Here is a 17557-nt window from a genome sequence, read left to right as displayed (position 1 = left end):
CTCCCCCCCCCCCCCCTTACCTCCCCCTGGTCTTCTGTTGAGTTTCTCAGAATCCACATATGAGTGAAAACATATGGTATCTGTCTTTCTCTATCTGACTTATTTCACTTAGCATAACACTCTCCAGTTCCATCCATGTTGCTACAAATGGCCAGATTTCATTCTTTCTCATTGCCAAGTAGTAATCCATTGTGTATATAAACCACATCTTCTTTATCCATTTGTCAGTTGATGGACATTTAGGCTCTTTCCATAATATGGCTATTGTTGAAAGTGCTGCTATAAACATTGGGGTACAAATGCCCCTCTGCGTCAGCACTCTGTATCCCTTGGGTAAATTCCTAGCAGTGCTATTGCTGGGTCATAGGGTAGATTTATTTTTAATTTTTTTGAGGAACCTCCACACTGTTTTCCAGAGTGGCTGCACCAGTTTGCATTCCCACTGACAGTGCAAGAGGGTTCCCGTTTCTCGACATCCTTGCCAGCATCTATAGTCTCCTGATTTGTTCATTTTAGCCACTCTGACCGGTGTGAGGTGGTATCTGAGTGTGGTTTTGATTTGTATTTCCCTGATGAGGAATGATGTTGAGCATCTTTTCATGTGCCAGTTGGTCACCTGGATGTGTTCTTTAGAAAAGTGTCCATTCATGTCTTCTGCCCATTTCTTCACTGGATTATTTGTTTTTCGGGTGTGGAGTTTGGTGATGTCTTTATATATTTTGGATACTAGCCCTTTGTCTGATATGTCATTTGCAAATATCTTTTACCATTCCGTTGGTTGCCTTTTAGTTTTGTTGATTGTTTCCTTTGCAGTGCAGAAGGTTTTTATCATGACGAGGTCCCAATAGTTCATTTTTGCTTTTACTTCCCTGGCCTTTGGAGACGTGTCAAGTAAGAAATTGCTGTGGCTGAGGTCAGAGAGGTTTTTTCCTGCTTTCTCCTCTAGGGTTTTGGTGGTTTCCTGTCTCACATTCAGGTCCTTTATCCATTTTGAGTTTATTTTTGTGTATGGTGTAAGAAAGTGGTCTCGTTTCATTCTTCTGCATGTTGCTGTCCAATTCTCCCAGCACCATTTGTTAAAGAGACTGTCTTTTTTCCATTGGATACTCTTTCCTGCTTTGTCAAATATTAGTTGGCCATACATTTGTGGGTCAAATTCTGGAGTCTCTATTCTATTCCATTGGTCTATGTGTCTGTTTTTGTGCCAATACCATGCTGTCTTGATGATGACAGCTTTGTAGTAGAGGCTAAAGTCTGGGATTGTGATGCCTCCTGCTTTGGTTTTCTTCTTCAATATTACTTTTAAAAGCCAAAATTTTAGAAACACTATTGAAATAAATATATCTGTGATTATGTAGTCAGTGAGAAAAATGTTTTAATTTATAATATTATCTATCAAGAAGGTTCACAGGGGAGTTAAAGGATAATGGTAATTTCTTGGCATATTTGTATCATGAATCTGAATATATGACAAATATTTTAAAAATTTTATTTTGTTTCTATATAGTAAAAACAATTTAAAAATAAACCACTGTTGGTAGGATTCTCTTATGGTCATTTAATGTATTATTTCTAAAACATTCCATTTAGCTTTCATGGAAATAATTCTTTCTTATACACCCATATGTAATTGTTTTACATAATATTTAATTGAATTACACAATTTCAGTAGCAAGTGTAACCAGCATAAGTCTGTTTGGGAGCAAACACAGTTGATTCTTCGTAACCATCTTCTCAAAGGTAGGAGGAGAATTTGATGAGCTTGCCACAATCTGTGATTACTAGCTGTGAGCACCAAGTAATAATGGGCATCAGCTAGGATGTTTTATAGGGTGAAGTTCACCCTGGAGTTGGCTAATTGCAGATTGGTTAAGAGCTTCTGCTGTGTACATGACTTCCTAGACATAACTTCAGAAACAAGCAAATATATATAAGAGTAAATATTATAAGGTAGAGAAATTAAGACACTATTTTTTTAAAAGTCAATTTGGGTTTTATTTGCCTTCTGTATGAAGTCACTTCATTCCTGCTTATTTGTGCATCTAAATGTTTTTTGAAATTATTTTGCTTTCCTTTTAACTTGGAAGATAATTTCTTTTAAAATGTGGTTTGTGAAAAGATGACCTACCCATGTCTATCTATTGAGTGAATACATTACTAAAGTATAAAAAAAAATCCTAAATTCTTTGTCTTATATTTAAGCTCAGAGGGTTATTGGAAACAGGTTGTACCCAGATTTTATATATTATTAAAACATTAAGTGCTTTGTACTTTGTGTCATAATTTCTCTATCTTTTTTAGAAGTCACAGCCCATTATACTGGCCTGGCGACTTCACCTGCTTCAGGGAAGGTGCACTTATTGAGACTATCTTTTCATTGTGCTCTGGTGAAGCATGATCTAGGATCTTGAGAAATCCTAGCACCTTTGGAGTGTTTTAGAGTATCTCTCAGTTTAGAGAACTATTATTTTTACAATTAGTTTTTTGGGGCATCTGGGTGACTCAGTCAATTAAGTGTCCAATTCTTGGTTTTGCCTCAGGTCCTGATCTCACGGTTTGTGAGATTGAGCCTTGCATCAGGCTCTGTGTTGATAGTGCGGAGCCTGCGTGGGATTCTCTCTCTCCCTCTTTCTCTGCCTCTTTTCTTCTCATGTATTTTCTCTTTCTCAACAAAAAAACAAAAAAACAAACAAAAACAAACCTTAAGATAAAAACCAATTACTCAAGTTTTTTATAAGGTTAACTTAATTATCAAATTGGAGCAGCTTTGTTTTTCCACAATATCTGAATGTGTATATACATAATGGTGCTGTATTAAAATCTAACCCTTTGCAAAGGTTGTAAAGTATGCTATCATAGATCGTATACAGGTCTGTATCAGTGTCATCTTTCATTCACTCATATATTTATTAAACAAATATTTATTGAGTGCTTCCTATGCACCAGGCATTATTTTAGATACTGGGGATACAATGATCAACAGAATACATAAAAAATTCTTACTTTTTTTGCATTTCTTTTTTAATTTTTAAAATTTTAATTTTTTATTTTATGTTTAGAGAGAGAGAGAGAGAGAGAGAGAGTGTGCATGTGTGTAAATTGGGGAAGGGCAGAGTGAGAGGGAAAGAGAGAATCTTAAGCAGGCTCCACGCCCAGTGCAGAGCCTGACCCAGTACAGGAACCCAAGCCTGAGGTCAATACCTGAGCTGAAATCAAGAGTTAGATGCTTAACTGACTGAACCACCCAGTCGCCCCCAAAATTCTTACTTCTGCAGGGTGTGACGGACTGTGTGCATGTGTGTGAATTACTATGAGGAAAACTAAAACAGAGGAAGGAGAAGAGGAATGAGGGGGAGTTGCAACTATAAATAGAGTCATCAAGGATGGCCTCACGCAGGTGACTTGTTATAAAGGGCGTGAGGAAGGTAAAAGAGTCTTGGGGAAAGAGTACTTCAGAAAGAGTGGACAGCAAGTGCTAAGTCCTGAGGCTGAGGCATGTTTCCCGCCATCCAGGAACTATCAGACCAATGTGACTAGAGTAGAGTGAGCAAGGAGGAGAACAGACACTAGTTCCTGTGAGGCCTCTGGTCTTGTAGGCTATTGCAAGGGCTTGGTCTTGTACTTAGAGTGTGCAAAGAAGCCAGGGAGAGTTTCAGATAAAGATGTGACATGATCTGGCTTATGTTTTAAGAGGACATGTTGCTACTCATGCTCTCATGAGACTAAACTTAGTGAGGAAGGGCAGAAATAAGGATACCAATTAGGCTATTGTGATAACCTAGATGAAGGATGGTAACTAGAGTGGTTATGTTTTGAAGGTGGAGTGGAAAAGATGTCTTGAGTGACAGAATGTGAGATGTGAGTGAGAGAAGGCAGTGGTGAATTGCAGGGTTATTTATTGACTTGTGCAGCTTGAAGGCTAGAGTTGTATTAAGTATAGGGAAACACTCATTTGGGGGGAAAGATCAGGAGTGCAGTTTTGGAGAGCCCAGCTGGCAGTTGGATATACTACTCTGGGTTTCAGGGCAGAGGTTCTGGACTGGAGGTAGACACTTGGGAGTTGTCAGAGTATAGAGACTGGATGAAATCCACAAGTGAGTGTAGGTAGAGAAGGAATGAGGTTCAGGACCCTGGGCTACACTGAGGTTGTGAGATGAGATGGAACCAGTAAAGGAGAATGAGAAAAAGCAGCTAATGAGGAGAGTGTGGTGTCTCATGAGCCAAGTGAAGAACCTGTGTGAAGGGCAGCAAATCAGATACTTCCAAGATGAGGGTCCAGAATTGACTGAGGAAGTTAGCAATGGGGATGTCACTGGTGAGTTTGACAATAGCAATTTTACTGGAGTCATAGGGACCAAAAATTGGTGAGGATTCAAGAGAGACCAGGAATAGAGAAATGGAAACATAAAATGTGGACAAATATCTTAAGGATTTTTGCTGCAAAGGGAAGGTGAGAAATATAGCTGAATGGAAAAGTGAGGTCAAGAGAGGTTTTAAAATGGGGAAAATAGCAGTATGTTTGCTGGTATAGGAAAGAGGAAAAAAAAGGAATGAGCTTTCATGTAGTAGCATAATTCTCATCCAGAAGAATGTTGGTTTTGTTTGAAACAGCTAAAATCATTTAGTTTACTATTGTAAACACTAACTCTTGTTAATGCAGTTTGTATTTTCAACATAAAAAGTTCTTTCTGGTCGTATCCATCAAACATCAAATTTTCTTTTCTGAGCCCTTAAATAAATGATGTCTTGATATGGATAGTTTCTGTTCATCTTATTTAGCCTAATGTAGTCCTTAGTTCTGCACTTAGGTTATCACAATAGCCTCCTAATTGGTATCCTTATTTCTGCCCTTCCTCACTAAGTTTAGTCTCATGAGAGCATGAGTAGCAACATGTCCTCTTAAAACATAAGCCAGATCATGTCACATATTTATCTGAAACTCTCCCTGGCTTCTTTGCACACTCTAAGTCCTTAGTTCTACATGGGCCTGAGGTACACTCAATTCACACTTTCTTCAGTAGCTGATGACTTTTTATATTTTTAAAGACTTTATGTTTTAAGAGCAATTTTAAGTTCACAGCATAATTGAGAAGAAGGTACAGAGATTTCCCATTTATCCCCTGCCCCTGCCATTCATAGCACCCCCTATTATCAACATTGCCCATTGAGGGGGACATTTGTTTTAATTGATGAACCCACACTGACACATGATAATCACCCAAAGTCCATACTTAACAGTAGGTGTTCACTCTTGGTTTTCTGCATTCTGTGGGTTGGGACAAATGTATAATAGTATGTGTCCTTCATTATCATAATAGAATATTTTCACTGCCCTAAAAAGCCCTCTGTACCCTGCCTATTCATCCTTCCCCACTGTTACAGCTCCTGGCAGCTGATCTTTTTATTGTCTCTATAGTTTTGCATTTTCCAGAATGTTATACAATTAGAATCATGAAGTGTGTAGCCTTTTCACTTAGTAATATGACTTAAGCTTCCTCCATGTTTTTTCATGGCTTGATAACTTACTTCTTTTTAGTGCTGAATAATATCCCACTGTCTAGATATACCATAATTTATCTGTTCACCTACCGAAGGATGTCTTGTTTACTTGCAAGTTTTGGCAATTATGAATAAAGCAGATGAAAACATTTGTATGTAGGCTTTTGTGTGGATATAATTCCTTTGGGTAAATACCAAGGAGCATGATTGCTCGTTCTTATGTTAAGAGTATGTTTAGTTTTGTAAGAAAATGCCAAATTGTCCTCCCAAGTGGCTGTACCATTTTGCATTCCCACCAGCAATGAATGAGAGTTCAGAGATGCTACTTCTGAGCTTATTTTTTTTTCCCCTTAGGTTTTGCTTCTGTTGTCTTCCTACTTTCTCTTATTTCAGTATTGAATCCTCTCTAGCAGGAACTTTTTGACTCTCAGAACATACTGCATTTCAGTATCTTCTGCCTTCCAACCTTTGCATTTTTATTGATCTCTGCATAAAGGCTACTGGCTTCTAGGTATTTGTTTAGTAATTAGGTAGCTGAAGAGACTCTAGGCACATTTCATTTGCATGAATGGCCCGATTTTTGGGTCTTACTTAAATCCCAAGGCACCACATACTGATATAAACTTCTCAGATGGCTCTGGAATTGAAGAGGTACTTATCAAAGATAATTTTTTTGTTTCTTTGGTTGAGGAAGAGTTTGAAGTTAATTATATATAAACTCTGAAAATCACTTAAGTTTTGCATTTAGTTTCTGCTATAATTTAGATCATATATATTGTCCTGATTTTAATTTTCATGAGGCCTATTTTTTAAGATCAGCTATATCAGTGCTAATGGAAATATGCAAGTTTTATATATAATTTTAAATTAAAAATTTTTCTGGTAACTGCCTTAAGCAAGTAAAAAGAAACAAGTGAAATTAATTTAAATAATGTGTTTTTACTTAACATATCATCGAAAATATTGTCATTTCAATATGTAATTGTTACAAAAATTATTGAGATGATTTATATCCTTTTTTAATCCTCAGTCTTAGAAATTTGTTGTGTATTTTATATTCATAGCATATCTGACATAACTAACCATATAACTTTAACAATAATGTGTTGATATTCACAAAGAGTAATGAAATAAAGAGACAAAACTGCACTTATTCTACCTCCAACTACTCTGCCTATAGATCTGCACTGTCTAATGTGGCAGTCACTTAGGGCCATTTGACGCCTGAAATATGTCAGATATGCTATGAATACAAAATACACAGCAAATTTCTAAGACTGAGGATGAAAAAAAGAATACAAATTATTTCAGTAATTTTTATGACAGTTACATATTGAAATGACATTATTTTAGATGATATGTTAACTATTGGTTAATTAATGTAGGATGGATTTTTTTACATTAATTTAAAAATCTACCCTAAAAACAAATAGGTGATTGTATGGAAAACAGATAATTATAAATATGCAGAAAAACCACTAAGGTGTGATTGATTTTAGCAGTGGCTAGCATAAATTAAAAATGGCTGACACGATAATAAGTTTTAGCAAAATTATTTAAAATAATTTGCTTCTTCAGATAACTTCTGAGTAAGTAGTTATAACAGCAACATCATTAAGAGTTTTAAAAGATGAGAAGCACCGTCCCAAACATACTCACATCCATTTTCATTTGATCCCACGAGGGCCCCCCCCCCCCCCCCCAGCCACCAATAAGGTAGGTAGGTACCATCATGACTCATGTTTTTACAGATGGGGAACCTAAGGCCAGAGAGGTTTAGTAATTTGCTCCAGGTTACACAGTGGGTAAATTGAGGATTCAGGATTTGAACTATAGACAGTCTGATTCTAGAGCTTACTTTCTTAAAGTCTGAACCTAAGGGGAAAAAAATAAGCTGAGAAGTAGTACCTCTGAACTCTCATTCATTGCTGGTGGGAATGCAAAATGGTACAGCCACATGGGAGGACAATTTGAAGATGCATCTTTAAATTATATGATTGAGGAGTAAAGAGTAGAGATTACTTGTTTTGTGAAATGAATATGTTCTAGAAATTTGAGCACAAATTAACTCTAAATAAATCACATTCTGTTTGCCATTAATTTGTCTTAATTTGAGGGTTGCTTTATCTTGATTTCTGACTGATCTTCAGTTAAAACGGAGCCTTAACACTTTATTATTCTGTCATCAACAGTTGATATTCATCAACTCTGACTTGGGGGAAAAACAGCTAATAATATGTAAGGTAAACCTTTAGTGTAAGAGAGAACTAGAGTTTGCAGCTTGATTGGGGAGATAAGGTTCTAATACTGATGAAATATTAAAACTTATTGAGAGAAATCCAGTAACAGTAGCAACAACCATTTATTGAGTGATTACTATATGCTAAGCATTGTGCTAATAAGACTTTGCACGTATTATCTTAATCATTAAAATGATACTGTAATGAATGTTTTTCTCTTCCTCAGTAAGTTACTTAAGTGCCAAAAGCAGTACCACTGCAGTTCAAAACAATTAGATTCTGTGAGAATTACTGTATTTGATTCTGGGGATCATATTTTAAGACAGACACTAACAGTGAAAAGGCAGTTAGGTAGCTGAGTGGTAGGTGAGTGATCAGAAAATAATGTGATGTTTAGGAGAGGTTGTAGAAACTGTAATCTTTAACCTAAGGAAAGAAGACTTAGTGGATAGTTAGTTGTCTTTAAGCATGTGGGACAATGAATGTGATCTGAAGAGAAACATGACTATGGGAAAGGAATACACTTTTCTGTCTTTCTGCAAAGAATACAGAAGAGAAATGAACAAAATAACAGATTTTTATTTCTGAATAAGAAAGAACTTTCTCAAGGAATGGCTTGACAACTAAACCAACTTTCTGTTCAGATGTGTTTGGATACAGACTAGGTCCTTACCTGGATATTTTAAATTGAATGCTTATATTTGGAAAATTTGGACTATAGGAATTGACCATTGGATGAGTTGTCCAGTTCTTCAAATGAAAGACCCTTCAAAGTTCTTTCCATTCTTGGGAATTTGTGATTTTGTCATCAATTATGTTCTGAAATCAGATACTTTTGTAATATAAATAATTATCTCGGTGTGTATATTAAATTGGAGATTGTGATTTAATAAGAAATCAGAGCTAAGTAGGATGAAATCTTGTAGTCTCACCTCATTTTGCAAATGGGGAAACAGAGAAAGTTAGAGAAAATAAAGCTCTAGTTGGACAAATAGGTATTGACTTCAGTTCCAATGCTTTTTTTTTGGTTACCATTACTAATGTATAGGTAGACTAAATCACTTACAGCACATTTTTAAAGGTCCCTTTTAATCTTATCCAGAGCTAACAGAATGAAGCAACTGTCAGTTCATTTTTTTAATTAAAATAATTCTAAAAAATGTTTATTTATCTTGGGGGGGGGAGAGCATGTGTGCACGAGCGGGGGAGGGGAAGAGAGAGAGAGGGAGACACAGAATCTGAAGCAGGCTCCAGGCTCTGAGCTGTCAGCACAGAGACTGATGTGGGGCCTGAACTTGGGAACAGCGAGTTCATGATCTGAGCTGAAGTCAGACGCTTAACTGACTGAGCCCCCCAGGTGCTCCTAGTTCATTTTGTTCTAAGCAGGACACACTTGAGTCCATTTTGTTGTTGTTATCTCATCCGAACTTGGAGCTCAGTGATTTTCCTAAAAACAAATTTCTGTTTCTTCATGGTGTTTTATTTCCTTGAAGATATATGTATGTTCACACTGAATACAGAAGAAAGGTACAGTGGGTCTGAGAATGTGTTGTTCATTCAACAAATATTTATTGAAGGTCTCTTGTGTGCTTTTCCAAGCACAACTGTACTGTCTTAGGCTTTTACTCTGAGATGGGAAACATCAAATTGTTTTCAGTAGAGAATGAGATTTGCTTTCTTCTTTTTCTCCTCCTCCTCCTCCTGCTGCTGCTGTTAAGGTATGCTGAAATATAAAAGGATTCTCCAAGAATTTCAGCCAGGTGTAGTCTGCCTTGATTTAGTGAGACACACCTTTTGGCTGGTAGGCACAAGATTGGAATAACTAAAGTTCCAGGTTTATATAAGCTATATATAAGTTCACATCAAGTTATGTAAGTAAGTTCGTAAGAAAACAAGTATAAACCTCTTGAAAATATTCTACCATATACCAGCTTGAAAAACATAACTTCGTAGTGGGATTTGACAGACCTGGGTTTGAATCCCACCTCTCAATGGTGATTTTATTTTGAAATGTACTAATTCACTGAGCTTCCTCATTGGTGAGGAAGTTTCCTCAGTTTCCTCATTGGTGACATGGGGATAAAATCTTTTTCATGGAACTTTTTGATGATTAAATGATTAAAATGAGTCCATGCATGTGAAATGCTTAGCTCAGTGCCTGGCACATTGTAAACATTCAATAAAAGGATGTAACTATTACAATGATAATTTACTTAAGGGAATTTTAAGAATGGGTAAGTTATTTTAAAGATTTGGGGTGCTACCTCAGAGCCTTAATTTATTTTTAGTTTAGTTGATGTCTTAAATACCTTTGTCTAAAAGTCCTGACATTGACACAGTGCTTAAAGTAATACCTCTTTCTTAACACTGTTTTGCATGCATATGAATTAATTCTTTCATATGTCATTAGCTGTTTTTGTGGTGTCACAGTGTGGCAAATTCTAGAACTTTCCTCCACATTCTACAGACCTTCTTATCAGTTTTGTATCAATTCTGGGGGTTTGGCTGTTGATTAAAGCAGGCAGGGAAGGTCGTCTCTGAATAGGTCATAGTTGACCTCTAGCCAGAGGACACCCAAGGGACTTGTTCATTTTGAAGGTTTCTTGGGCTGTAGGGGTGTGTGTGTGTGTGTGTGTACTCTGTTATCCAGAATCTTTGTCCTCCCAGAGAGTAAACACAGCACCTTATGATTTTGTGGACAAGTTCACCTCTGTAATGTTTTTTGTTGCCCTTATTGTTACGCTTGGAAATTCAGTCTGGCTTTTAGTTTGATATTGTATCTATGGCACTATCTGGTAAAAGCATAACAATGTTGACTTGCCAGTCTCTAAGTGATACTAGGAGAAAGTTATGTGTAAAACCTGTCTTTATGGTGCCCTCCTTTCCTTGGACTATGGCTGTCAGCTGCTTCTAGCCCAGTTCTAGGTCTTCTTTTCCTGGCGCTTTCTTTAGGTATCACATAGCTGAGTTGATAAATTCATCTGGATTAATGGGAGAGGGTTAGAGGACATTTAAACTGCTTTTGGAGGCACTATTTTGCTTTCCTTTCTCATCAGTTATTTGAAAGTACTTTTGCAAAACTGAGACCACTGTATTAATGTAACATTTCAGCATTATATTCAGTGGAGCCGTTAGTGAATAATCATGAGAATTGTAGATCATGGGAAAGGTAGGTTCATGGCAGGTCTCTGGTGAAGATATGGGCATGTACAGCCTTAAAAAAATTTTTTTTAATGTTTACTTATTTTGAGAGAGAGAGAGAGGGAGGGAGGGAGAGGCCCAGGTAGGGGCAGAGAGAGAGGGAGACACAGAATCTCAAGCAGCCTCCAGGCTCTGAGGTGTCAGCATGGAGCCGACACTGGGCTCAAACTCATGGATCATGACCTGAGCCGAAGTTGGACACTTCACCAACTGAGCCACCCAGGTGCACCTAGCCTTTCTTCGTGTACTTAACATTCAATGTCACGTTAGTTTTAGCAAATATGTTTAAAAAAATTTTTTTTAATGTTTATTTACTTTTGAGAGAGAGAGACCCCGAGTGTGAGTGGGGGAGGGGCAGAGAGAGAGAGAGGGAGACACAGAATCTGAAGCAGGCTCTAGGCTCTGAGCTGAGAGCACAGAGCCCCATGCAGGGCTCAAGTTCACGAACTGCGAGATCATGACCTGAGCCGAAGTCGGACACTTAACCACTGAACCACCCAGGTGTCCCTTAGCAAATATATTTTTTAAATGGCACCTGCTATTTAATCTTAGGGGTTTTCTGTAACTCATTTAACCAGTTTCCTGTTATTGAATACTTAGGTGTTTCTAGTTTTTTATTGTGATGACATAATACTATATATATATATGTGCTTTACATATAAAAGCTTTTATATAAACTTTGTGTCTATGTCTGTGTTTCTGCTTATTTCCATACAATATTTTACTTTAAGAGGAATTTGAGAGTCAAAGCTGTGAATTCTTTATGGCCCCACCAAAAATCCATATTCCTTTCTGGAAAGGTGGCACCATTGACATTTTACCTACCATCATATAGAGTCAGACAAAAACGTGTAGTTTTTAGGTGATACAGGTTAGGGCTGGCTTCATTTTAGCTATTATCCTAACTTTACACCTTTAAAAAAGAGGTGGTGGAATCACAGAGCTAAAATGTTTAGATCTAGATCTAGAAAAGATCTAGTCCTACTTTGATACTTTTATCCATGAGGAAACTGAGAACTACAACAGTAAATTCATTTATTCAAGATCACATGGCTGGTAATTGGCTAAGCCAGGATTAGAGACTTGACTCCTTTTTGTCCTGTATCTTTTCTTCTTCAGTTTGAACCTGATATACCAGAGAGATTTGTCTCTAGGACTGAACTAGAGGGGAGTGGGACCAGCCTTTATTTATTTATTTATTTATTTATTTATTTATTTATTTATTTATTCATTCATTCATTCATTCATTCGTTCGTTCGTGATGCATGCATGCATGCCACAGCATAGTGTCTGTTTAGTATATAGTACCCTTACCTATCATCTGGCCCCCTGGCATGCTTGTTGCCCATATTTCCAGCGAAGTTCCTAGGCTTAGTTTTGATAGGCTTAGCTTGAGTTATGTGTCTATTTCTGTAGCCAAAGGGAAAGGAGTACCTTGGCTAGGTCTGAGTCACATGGTCACATGCATGGCCCTAGGTAGGCCCTAGGTGGTAACTGAAATGGGGCTGGCCAGAAGAAACATATGCCATATAGAGGAATAGCAAGCACAGAGGTCAGGGGTGGGCTAAAGCTTAGCATATGAAGAATGGAAAGAAGTGAGTAAGGAGGTATTAAGATGGGGAGATATGGAATGGAGGGAAGCGGCTTAAAAGGTAGGCAGAAGCCAGATAGTGCAGTAGGGTGCTTGGATTTTATCCTATGGATATGGGAAGTCGTGAAATGGATTTAAGCAGTTTGGCATTAAAATTTTTTTTTATGTTTATTTATTTTTGAGAGAGAGAGACAGAGACAGGGAGTGAATGGGATAGGGGCAGAGACAGAGGGAGACCCAGAATCTGAAACAGGCTCCAGGCTCTGAGCTGTCAGCACAAAACCCTACGCAGGGCTTGAACCCACGAACCATGAGATAATGACCTGAGCTGATGTTGGATGCTTAACCAACTGTGTCACCCAGGCACCCCAGCAGTTTGGCATTTTAAAAAGATCACTCTTCATTCCATTCTCACACTGTAGGAGGGAAGCAGGGTTAGGGTTAAGCTCTTTTAGGTGAGAAAGGAAGCTTTCTTGGATGGGAGTGGTGGCAGTTGTGATACACACAAATAAGCCACATTCTGTGTAGATGAGTAGAACCTGATTACTGATGGGCAAAGAGAAAGGGAATGAAATAGATTTCTGGCTTGATTAATACAATGGATGGAATTGCCATTATTGAGATTTAGCACTCTTGTTGATATTGTTCTGTGTTACTAAGTTCCTTCCACCTAGACTTCTTGAGAATAGGATTAGACATCATCTCTTCATCATTTATTCTAGCACAGTGTTAAGACATATGATAGGCCCTTGGTTTGGCAGGGTGGGAGGAGGCTTAAAGTGACAACAGCAAATCCTGCTTGTTAGGATATACGTTGTTGATTTTTAAATTTGTTTAAAATACAAATTATGTGGGAAGAAACTGCATCAGCTGCATTTTATGGAAAATGTAATCAGACCTCAGTTAAAGAAATCTGTGGTATTTTCTAATCTGTGGTATTCTCGTTAAATCATCTACCTTATTCTTGTTTTCCTGGGTAATTTTTTTTCTTTTTTTTCCTAGAATGAGTGTTTTTTCTTTGGCGTTCTAACATAGTAAAAGTAAAACAAAACCCTAGGTAGCTAGCCACATTGTCTTTGGGTGGTCTCTGCACCTTTGATACTGCTTTGTCTCTGTTCCTTTTTTTTCTTTTTCTCTTTTATCAAAAACCTCATTCTGAGGTGCCTGTGAAAAAGAGGCCCAGATCAGAAGAAATCAGTTGAGTGGCCCAGCACAGCTTCCTGAGGTTATAGGGCAAACTAAACCTCTTCCCATAATGTGCTTCTAACAGGTAAGCACAGTGGCTAGCGGGTCTCAGGAGATGCTTACCAATGCTGGTTACTCATCCTTAACCAGTGCTTTGGTTTCTCTTAGTCATGGCTGTTGTTCTTTCTGGGATCGTTTTTGTTTTCTCCCAAGAGAAACTTTAAAACAGGAGGAATTGAATAGAGGCAGCTTGAAAAGAGATGAATACAGAACACAAGCTACCGTTAGCTGGTGTCCTCACTGTGCTGGCCACTGCTGACGTAGAATACTGAAACAGCCTTAATGGTTTGCTTGGCCCAAGTTTGCAGTTGGTTTTGAAGCCCCCAGGCCAAATGGCAGGCTCCAGTCCAGCAAGTACATACCTTCCTTACTCACCTTCTGGGGCAAAAAACGTGCTTTTTGTTCTGCTATTCTCCATTTGCTACAGATCTTTAAAATGATGATTAAGAGAATTTCAGAAACCAAAATTATTTTCCCTAGTCTTATTTGTATATTTCTGAAGGATTAGAAATTTAAGTTCTGTTCCTTAAAAATTTCTAAGGAAAAAATGTACCAAAACTTTAGGGTCTCTTCCACAGTCTCAAATCAATCCTTGTTTCTGTAAGTGGTGGTGTCACTAAATGTTCTTAAGGAAAAATTGTTGAAGGAGGTAGAGCTGTGGAGGGGCTCGGCATATGGAGGTTGGGTGAACATTTTGAGTTAGGTAATTAGGCAATTACAACCATGTGGAACAGAAGCGATGATTAGACTAATTAGTTAAGGCATTTTGTAAGTGCCACTTTGACCCAAGGGTAATGGCCTAGAAATGCTGCCTTTCCTGATTCATTTGATTGACGAAAAGCAGGTTTTACACGTGGGATTTACTTATTTTTAAAATTAGGGATTTGCCTGGTTTTCATCTGTTTTCAGTTTTATGTCTCTGATAACAGGCAGGTGTATCTGATTTAGGAGTTTTGGGCCAGGACTTTACTGCTTTTGTTTGCATCTCCTTAAAAGCACTGTTGTAGTGGAGCAGATTGAACAGGGTACCTTTAGTCAAGCAAGTCTTTGCAAACAACCAGAGTGTTCTATTTGGTCACTATGCAAGTAACTTTCTAGTGACAAGTCTCTTTCTGATCATTTTTGTACACCTAACTTGTTCATGTATACATTTATTTATCTACCATTCCTTGGTGTTTGTTGTGTGCCAGATACTATTAGATGCAAAAGATACAAAGATATGTAGCAGTTAAAGATTGTTTTGTTCAGTGTTTACCCCAGTTGCCCCAAATGCTTGGCATTGTAGATTTGTATGTTCAGATTTACCTCATGCAATTGTAGCTGATTTTGCAAAGCAGATTTAAAAACAAACAAACCAATTTCCGTATTCTGAATCCCATTTCTTTTCTTGTAATTTTAAAATTTAAGCTACATCTCTTCAAAATATTTGCTTTTTAAAAAATATCAGAAATGCTGTTTATTAATATGGTATTAGGTGTAATTTACCAAGTACTTTTACACATGCTATGTTGTTGGATCCTGCCATCAACTCTGAGGTAGGCAGCCAAGCATTACTATCCCTGCGGTAGCACCCTCATACTGGGCCCATTGTGTGGTGTTCAAAAAAGTTAGCTGATTTCCCTCAGGTGTTCACAGCCAATACACAACAGAGACAGAACATTACCTCATTTTCTCACTCCTGGCTTATTTTAGTCTTCTCTTACATGCTCTCTTAATGGTTGAAGTAGGTCCACTGGGTTTAAAGAATCTTTTAGGGGCATTCAGCAATAAGTAAAGTATGTTTAATTCTTCAAAAACAGCATTAGTAACATATACACCAATCAGATAAATGAAATAGAGCACTATTAAAACATGCTTGTGAGATCTTTTTCAAACAGTGAACATTTTGTGTTGATTTGACATTCACCTTACCTTAGGTAAGAGCTGGTAGGCTTTATGAAAATCTGTAGTGAGGTGAAGAGCCAGACAGACCTTTTTGAATCTTTTGAGAGTATTTTATAGTATATAATGGAGTAATAATACCAACCTTGCAGGAGTGTTCTGAGGATTAAATGAGAAAATCCATGTAAGCAAGGTGCTACTTAGTCATGAAATACTCTATACCTGGTAGCAAAAACAAAGTAAAACAGAAACAAGTAAAAACCTAAACACCAAAGGGGAAAATAAAGCTATTTTTAGGTGCCTTTGTTTATTTTATAATTGAAATTCTAATTCTCATTTTTATCTATTTATTAATGTGGTTTCTCCAAGAACCTTTACTGGTAGTGTAGAGGTGCTCCATCTCTATGTATGTGAAAGTATCAGAAAAAAAAATTTTTTTTTCTGAGAGAGAGAGAGAGTGCATGAGTGAGCATGAACAGAAGAGAGAGAGAGAGAGAGAGAGAGAGAGAGAGAGAGAGAGAGAATATCAATCCTAAGCAGGCTCCATGTTCCACGTGGAGCCCAACATGGGACTTGATCCCAGAACCCTAGGATCGTGACCTGAGCCAAAATCAAGAGTCTGTTAGTCAACCAACCGAGCCACCCAGGTGCCCCCCAGATAATTCTTTTTAAAATAAAACCTTCCCAGTTCAGTGTGACCTTTCACAGTCAGTCAGAGTTAATGAACCTCTTTATCAATTGAGGATTTTAAAGACTTGTTGCTCTGCTACCCAGCATCTTGTGGCCTAGGAATTTGAGACACAATGGGAATCTTAGTCTTTAAATAGAATTTTGGGTAATAAAATGGGGTGGATTATCAATAGAAAAGCTTGATTAAATGATTGTAACATAATATTATTAACTCAGTCACAAGATATCCATTAAAATCAAACTAATTAGGAAATATTTGATTGGTTTCTAGGAAAAAATAGAAAAGGTTATAGAGTGACTTGCCACCCAAAATCAGGAACAGAGAATTAGAATTGATTTGGAGACATTTCATGGTACTAAAATACATCATTCTAATACTTAAATATTTAGAGAGAAAAGAAATCCAAAAAAAAAAAAAACTTTAAAATATTTTATCTATTGTATGGGATAATAATGAATATTGATTACATTATTTGGATAATATTTTTGGATAGTGCAGAAATTTTGAAAACTCAATATCTTCTATAGCTACAATTAAGCAATTATAATAAAACTTATAAATTTATTACATTTAAAACATTGAAACATGTTCCTTAAAAAGGTCAGATGGTTCCTTTAGACCATTTTTTTATGGAATTTTTAAAAAATGTTATTATTCCCTTTTATATATTTTAAATGCATGTACTTAATGTTCAACTTTTTTTTGATGATTCATGTTGATTGTTTTCTAGTATTCAATTACAGTGATGTTGTCTTTATGGGTTATAAATCTGTATCTTAAAGGCATTACAGGAAGTTATTTTAATGTATGGTAACCAGGTTTTAAAAAAGAGCCTAATAACAGTTATTGTTTTTAATGTTTATTTATTTATTTTGAGAGAGATAGAGACAGCACAAGCAGGGGAGTGGCAGAGAAAGAGGAGGAGAGAGAATCCAAAGCAGGCGCCATGCTTTCTGCACAGAGTCCAACGTGGGGCTCGATATCAGGAACTGTGAAATATGACCTGAGCTGAAACCAAGAGTTGGATGCTTAACCAATTGAGCCACCCAGACGCCCCCTAATAACAGTGTTAGTTAAATTTTGCTATTTAACAACTAGATTTTCAGCCCCATTGTAAATGTACACACAGAATCTTAAGAAAAAATGCTCTAAGTACTTTTCAAGTATTAGCTAATTTATTCCTTACAACAACCTAGTGAGGTTGTTTTA

General features: G+C 37.1%; 1 protein-coding gene and 1 long non-coding RNA gene across 11 annotated transcripts in view; one reads left to right on the top strand and one right to left on the bottom strand.

Annotated features, from left to right (window-relative positions):
• PSD3 (pleckstrin and Sec7 domain containing 3) overlaps positions 1-17557 on the top strand; it is a 746112-nt gene that overhangs the window by 171127 nt on the left and 557428 nt on the right. The window lies entirely within an intron of this gene.
• LOC121045157 (uncharacterized) lies at positions 1628-16163 on the bottom strand. The gene is made up of 3 exons (XR_005797624.1): positions 15688-16163; positions 5237-5266; positions 1628-1908 (listed from the first exon to the last, which is right to left on the bottom strand). It is a non-coding gene; the product is annotated as an uncharacterized LOC121045157 (long non-coding RNA).

This window comes from Herpailurus yagouaroundi, unplaced genomic scaffold (assembly GCF_014898765.1).
Source record: "Herpailurus yagouaroundi ecotype Mexico unplaced genomic scaffold, PumYag 28, whole genome shotgun sequence".
NCBI lineage: Eukaryota > Metazoa > Chordata > Mammalia > Carnivora > Felidae > Herpailurus > Herpailurus yagouaroundi.
Note: the sequence above shows the minus strand (reverse complement) of the source record. Positions and strands in the feature narration are given on the sequence as shown.